The sequence below is a fragment of the Ursus maritimus genome, unplaced genomic scaffold, assembly GCF_017311325.1.
Source record: "Ursus maritimus isolate PB19 unplaced genomic scaffold, ASM1731132v1 scaffold_21, whole genome shotgun sequence".
In the NCBI taxonomy this organism is placed as follows: Eukaryota; Metazoa; Chordata; class Mammalia; order Carnivora; family Ursidae; genus Ursus; species Ursus maritimus.
This window is the reverse complement of record NW_024424564.1, coordinates 29757619-29770885: the sequence shown is the minus strand read 5'-3', so window position 1 is coordinate 29770885 and position 13267 is coordinate 29757619. Positions and strand designations below refer to the sequence as shown.

The 13267-nt window shown below is 39.0% G+C and overlaps 1 long non-coding RNA gene across 1 annotated transcript; it reads left to right on the top strand.

Moving 5' to 3' along the window:
- Positions 1-226: 226 nt before the first annotated feature.
- Positions 227-13062, top strand: LOC103660090. Its single transcript, XR_567693.2, has 4 exons — positions 227-331; positions 4530-4692; positions 6478-6534; positions 12902-13062. It is a non-coding gene; the product is annotated as an uncharacterized LOC103660090 (long non-coding RNA).
- The last annotated feature ends 205 nt before the right edge of the window (positions 13063-13267 follow it).

Sequence of the window (13267 nt, the reverse complement as noted above, 5' to 3'; positions counted from 1 at the left end):
GGGGTAGGAGCCGACGAACCACTTCCCCCTATCACCCAGCGGACAGTTCCCCAAGACATTTGCTAACCCTCCTCAGAAAAGTGTATAGAAATGAGCACCCGTTAACCATAGCAATGGTCCACTGGACAAGCCATCCTTGTATCTGTTCTTTTCTTCCTCATTTCACTTCCCTTGTCCCTCACTCCTGTTCTTTGGGCTCCATTTCTGAAGTAATTATCCACACACAAGATTGACTCAACCCTTGCTTCTGGAGAAACCAGGCTGACTCTACCTATCAGTGAGTCCGAATTAGTGTGTTTACTGAATTTTAACATGGCTTTACATCTTACAGGTCTGTATCATTGTGTACAAGATTAATCAAGTTGATTTGGTTTCTTGATCAGTTGATTTGGCTTCAACAGTGGTTTTATAACACTTGTGAATAGACAGCCCTCTGGAATGCATTACCAACATATTTGCGTGAACTTATTTGTTTCACATCCTTAAGGGAACTTTAATTAGCTGCTAAGTAAGATGAGTTGGGTCAGAAGTCTCCTGACTGATGATTAATGGTTCTTATGTAAATGGTAACTAAAATCTTTCTTTGCTGATAAAAATCTATAGTAATAAATCCATAGCTGTTCTTTTACATTCTTGAACTTCCCTTCTGCCCCCTGTAAACACCATCCCTGACAAGATGTGTAATGTCTATATCTGAATGGAAAAGCTTCTTGATGATTCTGGTACTTGATCACCCTTGACCTCTCCATTTACCTGCTGCCCTTTACACATATGTGACCTTACACCTGGGTTTAGGGAAACCCTAAAGGCAAACAGTGCAATGGGACAATAAAATCATTTCCACAGAATACTGCCTTTAGAATCTCCATGGGTAAAAAAGTAAAACCAGATGAGTAAAGTCAGTGGAGGGAGCAAAACTGAAAATCTAATGCCTTTCTTTCATTTTATACATCCTTAAGAGGCCCAGAATTAAATTGCTTTTCATGAAATCTCCTTGGCAAGTAAATTTGTATAAAAGCAGATAAGCCTAGAAATTCTCACATCTTTCAGAGAAAAAATATTCCAGGTAATTATAATCTAGGGATCTGGGGAATTGATGGTTGTGGTTTAGTCTGAATGTCAAACAATAAAAATATAGGAAGAGAGATCACATATAGATTATACACCACGGTTGATTTTGTTTTTTAGTTCTCCTTTACATTAAAAAGCACTCATCCAAGCTGTATAAATTATCGCAGTCAGCCCAGAATTGCATTATTTGACCTAACGGCAAAATTAGTCACATCAACATAGAAAGGATTGCATTAGCTGCTTTACTGTCCTTTGTGTCTGATACAAAACCCAGCATCAGTGCTCATAGGGGAGTTAAGACAGTGAACACGAAGCATCAAGAAAGACTTTCTGGATAATTGGATATAAAAATTAAATTATAAAAATGGAAAAATACACACACACACATACATATACATATGTGCGTGTAGACATCTATACAGGAATAAGGATATTCCATAATCGCCGAATCTATTTTTTTAATCTTTACCAAAAGCATGCATTAAATATCAGCCTGTATGTGACATTTTTCAGGATGATACAGATTTCTCCCTTTTATGCTTTTTTCCACCCTCTGCTATAGCATTTATGACATTTTATTATAGTTTGCTGCATATCATCTATCTTCCTCAACAGAAAAAGGGCACAGGCGACAAAGCCCCATCCAGTCAGCCCTAGCGTGCGTGTGGCACATGGTAGACAACAAATAACATGTTTTAGTGAAAGAATTAGTGAATAATTAAAAACTATTTGGTAGTTGGATCTAGACTCATGGTATCCAAGCTTTCTTTTTGGTCTGAGGACACACGCAGGCTCGGCACTGGAAAGGCAGAAGTTCTGTCTATAGTATGGTTCTCCTTGTATGTCATACGTAAGCTATTAGCTTAATACAGAAACCAAACTATAAAATATTTTATAAAACACACAGCATGCCATAAAAGACAAATGCATGGCCATCCCTGGGCCCTGGATGGAATGTGTCTTATTTGCCAGAGACTTTTATGTCCTTTATCTCATTTTACCCCTCCAGCCCTGTGAGGCCATAATGCCCTCTATTTCCGGATCAGGAAATGGAGGTTCAGAAATCTCAAGTAATTTGCTTAGAGAGACAAAGCCAGGCACAGAATCCAGGCTTTCCGAGTCGCGGTTCGGGGCTTATTTTGTTGGAGTTTAGCTGCTTTCTTCCTTTAAGAGTATTTGTTTAGACAAATATTCCAAGGGGAAAAATACCCAAACTAACTGCTTGGCATTACATCAGTTCAACACGAAACAACCTAGTGATGAGCTGAATTATTCACTCTTCACTTGATTATTTTGTCATCTTGTACACACAAGCATGCTCTGGTTAAGGATGAAAAATGTCTTTCATAAGACCATCGTTAGCTCTGCCCCTGGCATGTTCCGTTCAGTACAGTGTTGTTATTATTTTTCTTTTAAATCTTCAGGCTTCTTGTTCCAAATGCAAAAATGACCTAAGCTCCTTTGTGTTTTCCTTCTGTAATTTATTCCTGGAGTTATTCCTCATGTTTTATTTAAAATTTTTGGCATTTGCTTTTAAAATGCACGGGTGATACACGTAGAAGTTTTAATATGGGAGATCAATATTTTCCCCCTGAAAAACGTACCTTTAATTTTATACACATCAACAGACTACTGTGATTTGCTGTATAGAAATTCACGTTCTAGGCGACTTTTTAAAAAACATGCTCTTCTGCAAAATGCAGCACCTGCTCAGACGGAGAAGAAAAGGAGCGAAGAGAAAAATTCATTATGTAGCACCATGAATTCTTTGATCGGTTGTCTCTTTCCTCATAGCCATTTCCCCCCATCACTACATTTCTCAGACTCCAAATGGAGAATTAGAATTCTAGAAGGTGATGGAATGAGCTGAGCTCCACAGATGCTGAGGCAGCCAGTTTACTATTAGATTTCAAAGGCAACAACCCCAAACTGATGCCCGAGGAGATTTGTTTTTATTTGGATAGCAGAGAACTCAAGATGAATAAAATGATAGCTTTACAAGTGCTATTCAGAACTGCTATGTAAATAAGTAGCTTACACAGCCAGACATAGGGATAAACAAAGGAACATGTCAACTGACATTCAAATCTCATTACCGCATTAATGTAATCTTCTTGGGTATGGGGCAAAATAATTTATATAAATGTGTATAGAGGAACAGAAAAATAAATTAACCAAATACACATTTTCAACAGTTTATCACTCAGCAATATAATCCTCTACAATAAATGCTAACAATACCTGATTCTTCTTGCCACGTTTCACCCGTTTCCTTTATTTGAGCAACTAGAGATCTCTAATGACCTTCTCATCGCATCAGACCGAAGTGGGACTGACCTCATTCAGCACAACCAATTGTTCATAATTGGGTTTTGTGAACTGTGCTGAGTATTAGGTGTTTTCTATTGAAAGTGTCTTCTACGTGATTCCTCATGAGTCCCGTCCATTTCAGCTTTTCATTTCTTCCAGTAAATGTGGTCATGCTCAGAGCTTCAGAATCTTTACAATGTGAAAAGGGATGGAGTATTGCCATTATCATATATAAGAGCATGGCTCCATTCTGGGAGGGGCATCTGTCTGCTCTGAGATGCAGAGGTTAACATGGCCTCCCTGGCTAAGGATTAGTGTACATGCGTTGAAATTCCATGGAAGAGTTCAGTTATTATTTTAAGCCATTGGTTCCATGTACCAGTCTCCACACTGATTCTACTCTGTGGCCAAATTCTTACTCATCCGTTGTGAAATAAGAAAAAAAATAACGTTAAGGTTGGGAGGTTTTAATACATCCACGTTATTATGTTTTAATTCTGAAATTTTACTATATAGTATCATTCGCATAAAATTATGTAGTAGATGGTACTATGTTGGTTTTGAATCCTCTCCTTAGATAAACTAAGGGTTGACATCTCTCTGTAAGCTCCACAACAATTTAGACTTTGTTGATCTGTAAAATCCAAAATTTGCTACCAAAAAGTGTATTAAAAAATGGTTGAGAAAACTAGCTATTCCATAGATAAAAAGACAAAAGTCATTTAACAAAGTTTCATGGATCTTTCACAGATAACCCCCAGATTGAGTAAATACGTAATCACAAAAGGCAGAACAATAACAGCCATTGGAAAAAATAAATAGGAAGATATGATCATCGGGCTGGGGAAAACTTCTAGGCAAGATAGGAAACCCAGAAGCCATAATGGGGAAAAGTTATGAAAGAACAGATGTGCTTGTAAGGGTCCCACTTCCCAGAGTATTCATTATCCAAATCCCTCCAGTTTCTGCAGAACACTCAGTTGTCATGATATAAAAATACCTATTAATAAATATATACACCTCTACTTCTTCCATGATTAATACTAATACCTATTTCCACCCATTGTGTCAATGGGTTAATGATTATCTAATGTTGCCAACAATGAATAAACAATTTCAATTCCATATAAGTTCATGACAAATCTTAGAAATGTTTCAGGATTTTGCGAAGTTGATTACAGTGATGTTGGAGGGTTGTCTGAATCATAAGCAAAGTCAATGACGAATGAGGACCCAAAAGAATTGGATGAGGTGAAATCTACCACAGCAGTCCTTAAGCAAGAGAATAAAGTACTCTAATAGTTTTGCAAGGTAAGTCCTCTTTACGATCATCCTGGGAAAGCACTTATGTTGTGGAGGGCTTTCAAAGTGCTAGAATACAAATTTGACTTACACTATACCCATTATCAAAGTAAAGCAATTATGCTTTTGTATGTGCTGCTGAAGCGAGCACTAAAATAATTGTGTTTGAATGTTTTAAGGGTTAATGTTTAGAATTACAGTTGATATAAGATAAAATTAAATCCTTATCTTCATTTTATTTAAATATAAAGACTAAATCAACTTAAAACTATTTACTAGGACATTTTGGTCCATTTTTAAAGTGGAATCACTAGAAGTAGGCCTCCTGTATTGACTCTCCTTGGACACCACCTATTCATAAATATTTAGGTATTATATCTGCATGTATATGTGTCTATATACCTATATAGAGAGAGGTATACATATATACACAAGAGACAAGATTATGAAGAAAGATTATGAATTCAGAAGAAGAAATATAAATGGGGTATAACACTATGAAAAGATGCCTAACTTCATTAGTATTCAAGGAAAAGTAAATTAAAACGGCAAGCTAACAGTTTCACCCATCATATTGGCAAAAATGTATATATGTATATGTTTCGGCAAGAGTCTGAGGAAATGGGGACTCTCATTGGAGTGTAAACGTTAGGTTCCTTTTTGCTAACTAATCTGTAATCTATATTAAAATCCTAAATAAGCATACTCCTTGACCTGACAACTCCATATCTAGGGTCTATTTTGTACAATACTACCAAGGATACGTAAAAATACATGTATAGGATGCTTATTATAGTATTAATTATAATAGCAAATAAAAAAGCTTATTAGAAAACTTTGGTAAATGTGGTGCATTCACACAAAGGAATATCAAATAGTCATGAAAAAATGAAATGTGATCTGAAAAATAATGTCTAAAATATAGTATTATGTGAAAAAAGCCAGGCGCAAACAAATTCGTTCAATATCATTCCAGTGCTGTGAGTATATATATTTGACACCACCACCACCCCCCCACCGCTGCCACACATGCACACACAGCAGCTTGCTAAAAATCAGGCGTGCTATTCGCCGAATTCTTAACAGTGACTATCCTGGGGAGGTAGGATTGGTAGGGAAGGAGGTGATTCTCACTTCTTGCTTTATGTATTTTTTTAAATGGTAGAAAAATGGGTGAGCTTTGTTTTTTGTTGTTCAGGATTATAAAAAAACAAACAAACTAACAATGTGGCGGTTATTCTAGGCCTAGGATCTTACTAGAGGCTGCAGATGATACCCAAGGCAAGAACCATGGCTGAGAATGCACTTGTAGCCAGGATCTGCACGCATGCCCTCCCGAACACATGCTGACTCTCATAGTCTAGTTCAGGCCCCTTCACCTGGAACTTAAGAGACCTGCAAAGAGCTGTGTATAGAATTCAGGGGGTCTGGGAACTTGAAAGGGAAAAAAAATTATGTCTGCTTTTTATTAATCTTAAATTGGAACTTAGCAGTTTCTGAAATTTATAGGCAGCAAGCCTACACCTGCGTCTTTGCCACCAATACATCACAGATATTTTCACATCTCACTGCAATCGTTACAGACATCTCAAAATATTTCTTATGAATTTCTCTACCCTCAAAAGTCCTTTTAGACCCTCTACTAGATCTTATTCTTCAACACGGTAATAAAAAAGCACATGTATTACTGTATCACAGATTTGAAGTTTCTAAGTATTTTGATAATTGTATACAAGCATAATTGGCTTCCTTTGTCATTTTTTAAAAAATTTTGTGCATTTAAACATTTTTCAGAAAAGGAGCCCCTAGGATTCATCAGACCCCCTCAGTGGGCCATGGCACAAATACAAGGTAAGAAGACTTGTAAGTGTATTGGAGCTTGGGAGAAAGCACTGGAATGTAGTAAACATGATACTAGATTGTAGTTTAGAGATCTGTAGCTTCTTCTTTACATCCTGCCTAAAGATAGCCTTGAACTCTTTTGAAAGTTCTAATCTGTACAAGGCACTTTTCCAGGTGCTGAGAAGTTGATGCTCACTGAACAATCAGCTTTCGTGGGGCTTACATCTAGGGGGATGAGGTGGGGAGAGGGGAGATGGAAAATAAACAGGAGACCAAATAAATAATTACAGATACAAGTAAATTCTATGAAGAAAATAAAAGAGCACTGACAGGCATTTGGATGGACTTTTCTAAATGCACCAGGAAACCATGGAATGTCTTAAGCAGGGTGGAAAATTGATTGCCTGAGGACAAGAGGTATGATGGTTTGGAATATGGAGATGGAGATGAAAATGGAGAAACATGGAAGGAAATGAATTATGTTTGGTTGCTGATCAATAGTCTCCTCATTCCACTAAAAAAATAGAAGATCCAGGGGTGCCTGGGTAGCTCAATCAGTGAAGTGTCTGCCTTCAGCTCAGATAGTGATCCTAGGGTCCTGGGATCGAGCCCCATGGCTTGCTCCCTGCTCAGCGGGGAGTCTGCTTCTCCCTCTCCTCTGCCTCTCCCCCCAGCTTGTGCTCTCTGTCTCTTACTCACTCTCTCCTTCTCAAATAAATAAATGAAATATTTAAAAAAAAGGAAGACATAGAAGATTCATTCTAGAGATTATAATCGCCCAACTAACTAATATAGTCTGTAGATTAGACTACATGATGCCTAAACAATGCCGTGAAGACACGAATCAAACAGGTCATTTGATGATAGAGAGAGGCTATAGAATGGCTGGATATTAGCTCAGGTTGATAGACAGTGAGAAGCCACATGCTGTCTGCAGATACAAGGAAAACAAAATCAGATTCTGTGTCATGAATATGTTAACAGATCATGCCACTCCAAACCACCTGAAACAATTAGGAGTCACAGCATATTCAGAAGATTTGGGACAAAATGTCTAGGATAGAAGAGTGTTTTCAGCAAGAGACATGCATGACCACACTTGCAAGATGGAAGCCTGCTGGCCAGCTCCTAGCCACGCTGAGAATCCTTCATAACAAGGAGCCTCTCGGCTCAGTGACACACAGCTCTCAGCAACAACAGCTGTGTGATCATTGTTAAAGCCTGGCAGCCTCGACAGCTTTGGCAAAGAGCCTTGTGTAACAATATTGCCAGAAGTATCTACCAGGGATATGATACAACACAATCATGTTTCTGCTTCTGTTGTTGCTGTTGTCATTACTAGAGCTACCATTTATTGAGCGCCTACTCTGTGCCCCACAGCTTACTAGGAACTTCGTGAATGTTAGCTTATTTAATTCTCAGGCAAGCCCACAAGTTAAGTACTAGTATATGATGTGTGCAAAGAGTTGAAGTATCCAGCCCAGCACTGCCAAATAGAACTTTCTGTAGTAACGAAAATGGTCTCTATCTGTGCTGTCCACTAGGGTAACCACTAGCCACCTTAGTTGTTGAACTCTTGAAATGTGGCAAAAGCAAATAAAGAACTGATTTTTCAATTTTACTTATTTTCAGTTTATGTAAGTATGAATTTAAAATAGCCACATGTGGTTAGTTGGCTATCCAATGGACGGTACAAAGACCAAATTCACATGGCTAGTAAATACCAGAAGTCGGGATTCGATCCAGGGATTATCTGGCTCCAGTGTCATGCTTTAACAATTAGTACTAGTTGGGACCCCTTACAGGATGTTGTCGTGTTTGCAGCGTTACCACCTTTCAGTTAGTGCTCAGAGCTACTTTCTTGTCTATGAGTCTAGAAGAGCACTCAATGTGGGTGCCTTGGGCAATCTGTCACTGAAAATTCTATATGCCCAGGCAGTGCCACCTGCTATGGATACGTTGGTGTCAGAATTCCCGAGTTATGTCCACCAAGCTAACCAAATGTGAAGCCAGGAAACAAGACTAACAGAGAAATCATTGGTGCTAGATATTTAACGTTTGTCCCTCCGTATCTCCTCTCCACTCTTCTCCACTCTGCTGTGCTCTCAGGGTCCTGACGATCTATAGACTGCTTATTCAGGCTCCCTTGCCCACAGCTTCTGGCCAATGGAAGCCTCTGGTTGGAACCTAAAGCACAAGAGGAGAAAGAGGTACAGGTCTTTATCCCTCCCAGCTCTTTCTCTGCCTGGCCATCATTCAGTGGAGGCTACACAATTCTATGTGAGAACACAGCTCCTAGTGAGAGGCTTTCTCCTCAGCCTGCAGGTCTTACCAGGTTCCAGTAAATATTCCTTCCCTTTCCCGTTCAGCTGGGTCTGATAAGAGCTTCCTACTCTTGCCAGCTCTGGGGTACTTCCCTGACTTTTGGTAGCTTCCCTTAGCCCTGCCCACATTTTCATAAATAATTTTGGAGTAAACTTCCCTCTGCTTCTCCTTTTGAATGTGTCATTTCTTGCTGGGGACTTGGATGGATATACTATTCAATGAATTTAAAGAATAAGAATTATTAGCTCACTGATGGACTAATAATAAAGAAGTAATATGGTATTTCATAAAGTAGTTATCATATATTCTTAACCACAGAAAAATGCAGCACCTTGTAAATTATATATAGGAAAGCTATGCCAACAAATGATGTCTGATGGCCTGAATTTTGATATTAAAAGGATCCAAAGAAAATATATAAGAAGGGACATTCATTGCAACATTATTTTCTACATAAAAAAGTTGGAGCAAATCTTGTCTTATGTCCATCAGAAAAGGCGTGGCTAAATTATAAGTACGTGTTTTATAAGAAAAACTATGTAGTCATAAAAAAGAATGAGGAATATTTTAAAATACCAAAATGGAAAGATGTCTATGACTTAGCTTTGAGTAGAAAAGAAGTTGTCAAACTGCACATGTAATATATTCTAGTATTTCCAAGGTAAATGTGAATTGATTTATTTAACAAATATAGAGTACCTACCTTGTGTCACGCATTCTTCTAGGCTCTGGGGATTCAGCAGGAATCAAAACAGACAAAAAGGAATCCCTGACCTCATGACACTTGCGTTCCACTGGAGGGAGGCAGACAATAAATGAAATTAGTCAAATATATAGTATGCTAAGGGGTGAAATATGCAGAAAAGGGGGTAGAGAGTATTGGACAAAGGGTACAATGTTGCATAGGGTAGTCAAAGAAAGCCTCACTGAGAAAGTGACAATTGAGTAAACACCTAACGGAGAGGGTAAGCCACGAGCATACCTGGGAAAGAAACATTCCAGGTGGAGGAAATAGGAAGTCTAAGGCCCTGAGGTTGAAATTTGCCTGATGTGTGAGAAAAGGCTGTGGGGTAGTAGTGTGGTTGGAACAGTGAGTGAGGAAAAGAGGCATAGAAGAAGCATTTGAAGAGGTATTTAACTCTACTTGTATGTGAGTTTTTTAAAGTCTAGAAAAATACCCATCAAACTTAATAGTAGTTACTCCTGGGGAATGAGGAACATTCCTTCTTTTTTGAAGGGATATTCAGTTTTAATTTTATACACTGATATAATGTTTGAATGTTAAAATAGACGGCATGGCTTATAACATTTTAAACTGGTTTGTTTTTTTCAAAGAAGAATAAGAAAACAGAAGATCACATAGAGATCTAGTACATGCCAAGAAATTAAAGATAACTCTCTCCAAACACCCGCAGAAAATGACTCCAGAAATTTTGGTCAAAATTACCTTTTGATGTTACAGAATTTTTCTGAGTGCTAAAATTAATCAAAATGGCCCCAGTGCCATGAGTTCCATTTTTAATGCCTGCTATAGCAATGACAGCCCCACACAGATTATTTACATCACATGTCATGCTAGAGGCTATAGCTTCTGGCAGTGGACTTGCCTTTATTCCTTCTATTGAATTCAGGGAATTTGTACATGAGAATATTATGAGATGTCACCATTGTGATTCATTAAGCAAACTCTCAGTCTTAATAGAAGCAAAGGATGCCCTAAAACAATTTGTTAGAAGAAACTGGCCAATACAAGTTGTTAGATTCTTTATTTAACATGTAATTGCATATTCAACCAAAGTTCCTCTGGGTCCCCCGGTGACATCCCAAAGTTTACTTCAAGTGACTTCTGTAAGATTCAGTTGCAACTTCATTCGGTCTGGCTCACTCTGCTCATTTTTAGAAGAGGTTTTTCAAGAACCATGGGACCTGTCTTTTCCTTCCCCACTCACTTCCTCCTATTTCCCCCATTACTTCCCAGCTTATGTCCATATTTACCCTCATTTTTTCCGCTGCAGGATAAATTATACCCTTCTCACCCTTCCTCAAATTCCAGCTGGCATCTCCCTCCCCTTTGGTCTTTCTCCTGCCTCCCCCCCATCTCGCCTTTCCCTATGTACCTGTATCTCTTTTTCTAATTGATACCAAATGCTCATAACATGGATTTGAAATACATTTTAATATACATTTTCCTGTTTTACCTTCTTTATTTAAAAAGAAAATAAACAGAAGAATTAGGAAAACACTGTAAACATACAAATAAGGTGCTTTTCACTTATGTTTTTTCCACTTATTTTTTTTTATTTTAATGTTTTTTTATTATATTATGTTAGTCACCATACAGTACATCCCTGGTTTCTGATGTAAAGTTCGATGATTCATCAGTTGCGTATAACACCCAGTGCACCATGAAATACATGCCCTCCTTACTACCCATCACCAGTCTATCCCATCCCCCACCCCCCTCCCCTCTGAGGCCCTCAGTTTGTTTCTCAGAGTCCATAGTCTCTCATGCTTCATTCCCCCTTCTGATTACCCCCCCTTTCTTTATCCCTTTCTTCCCCTACCGATTTTTAAAAAAGAAAAAGAAAGGAGTCTGCAGGCTTGCCCAAGTGAATTCTTATCACTATAAGAGGTCAAGGTGTGTACAAGGACCAGACTGTAGGTAACTGAACGGGGTATTGTTTTGGTGACCAACAGGAGGGAATTAATTAAAAGACAACTTATAGAAAAAGAGTGCTAAATATGGGGCATGGGGGCGCCTAGGTGGCTCAGTCGTTAAGCTTCTGCCTTCGGCTCAGGGCATGATCCCAGGGTTCTGGGATTGAGCCCCGCAAGGGGCTCCCTACTCAGCTAGAAGCCTGCTTCTCCCTCTCACACTCCCCCTGCTTGTGTTCCCTCTCTCACTGTCTCTCTCTGTCAAATAAATAAATAAATAAATAAATAAATAAATAAATACAGGGTATGTATGGTGCCAGTCTCCATTCCTGTCCCCATCACAGACATTGCCAGCTGGTCACAACTCTGCCCCACCTATGCTGGCTGCGACTTCAGGACCCTTCTCAACGCAGCGCTCCCAGGCAGCCACTACTCTTCACTGGCATTGAGGGTGAAATGTATCGTTCTTGTTGTCCTGAAAGCACTCTTCTAGAGTCAGCTGATACTGAGGCTGGGTGGTCTCACTTCTCCAGGACCACAAGCTAACAGTCGTAGGGAAATCCCTCGGAGCTGAGTATGGAAGGAGCAGAGGAACAGAGATGAGAGCAGGCTGCCTGTGCCTCAGGGTCCCTGTCTCCTGTCCCACCTCCCCTCCCCCATCCCTCAGCCTGCCTGGAACACTCCTTATTAACCAAAGACTGCATTTTGTGCATGTCACCCTGATCACGGTTATTCCTAAATGTACCTCTAAAATTACTTTTTTAAAAAAATATTGAATAATGGAACTGATCTCACTACATAGTATGTCCCTCTCAGTGTGAATTAGAGAAGTCTTAGAGCCAAAGCACAATTTGAAATATGAGTCAGACGCCTTAAAATTACCTGTCTCTTTAACTAGTGATTTCAATTCTATAATAAAGAAATAAATATTTAACCATATAAACACACACACACACACACACACACACACACACACACACACACTGAGGCACTGTTCATCTAAGCATTGTTTGTACCAGAGAAAAGAAGAACAATTGAAATCTCCAACAACAAGGAACAAAAATTCCACGTTGAATACCAGGCAGAAACTTAGCTCGATGATTTAGTTATTTGTGATATATTGTTAAGCTTTAAAGTAAAATTGCAGATAGTATAAACTCTAGCCTCTGTTTTTGAAAATGCTATACATGAAAAAACCGAAAATATCTGCAAACGAGACCAAAATACCATCAGTGGTTATCTCTGAAGGGCGAGCTCATGGCTTATTTTTATTTCCTCCTTCTTGCTTATCAGCAGGTTCTATATGTTCCAAAATAAATCTATAAAATGTTTTAAATATCAAACTACAATAAGACTTTTGTTCTGTTCATTTTAATGGGGACCTCCTTTTCCTTAGTGATTCTACTGAGTGGGGAAGAGCACTGAGAATGCTCACGGTGTCACGCGGCAGCAGTCATGCACTCCCTGTGGCTTTTGCGTTTCTGAAGTTGGGGCCACAGTGATTTCTGAAGGAGGAGGAGCTGAACTCCAGTTGCCTGGCGTTAATAAAGGGCTCTGTGTTTCAACCCTGTTTGTCATGCGATTGATTTGTGGGGCGGGGATGACTTTTGTTTATTCTTCTTGCTACTAAATGTAACAATATTGCAACACCTCCTGCACAGGTGGCCCTGAAAGACAAATAGATCCTAAATGAGACAGTCCTTCTCAGACAGCCCAGTCCTTTACAAAGGCGCCGTGTTGGCCAGGCATTGTCTTCTCATCC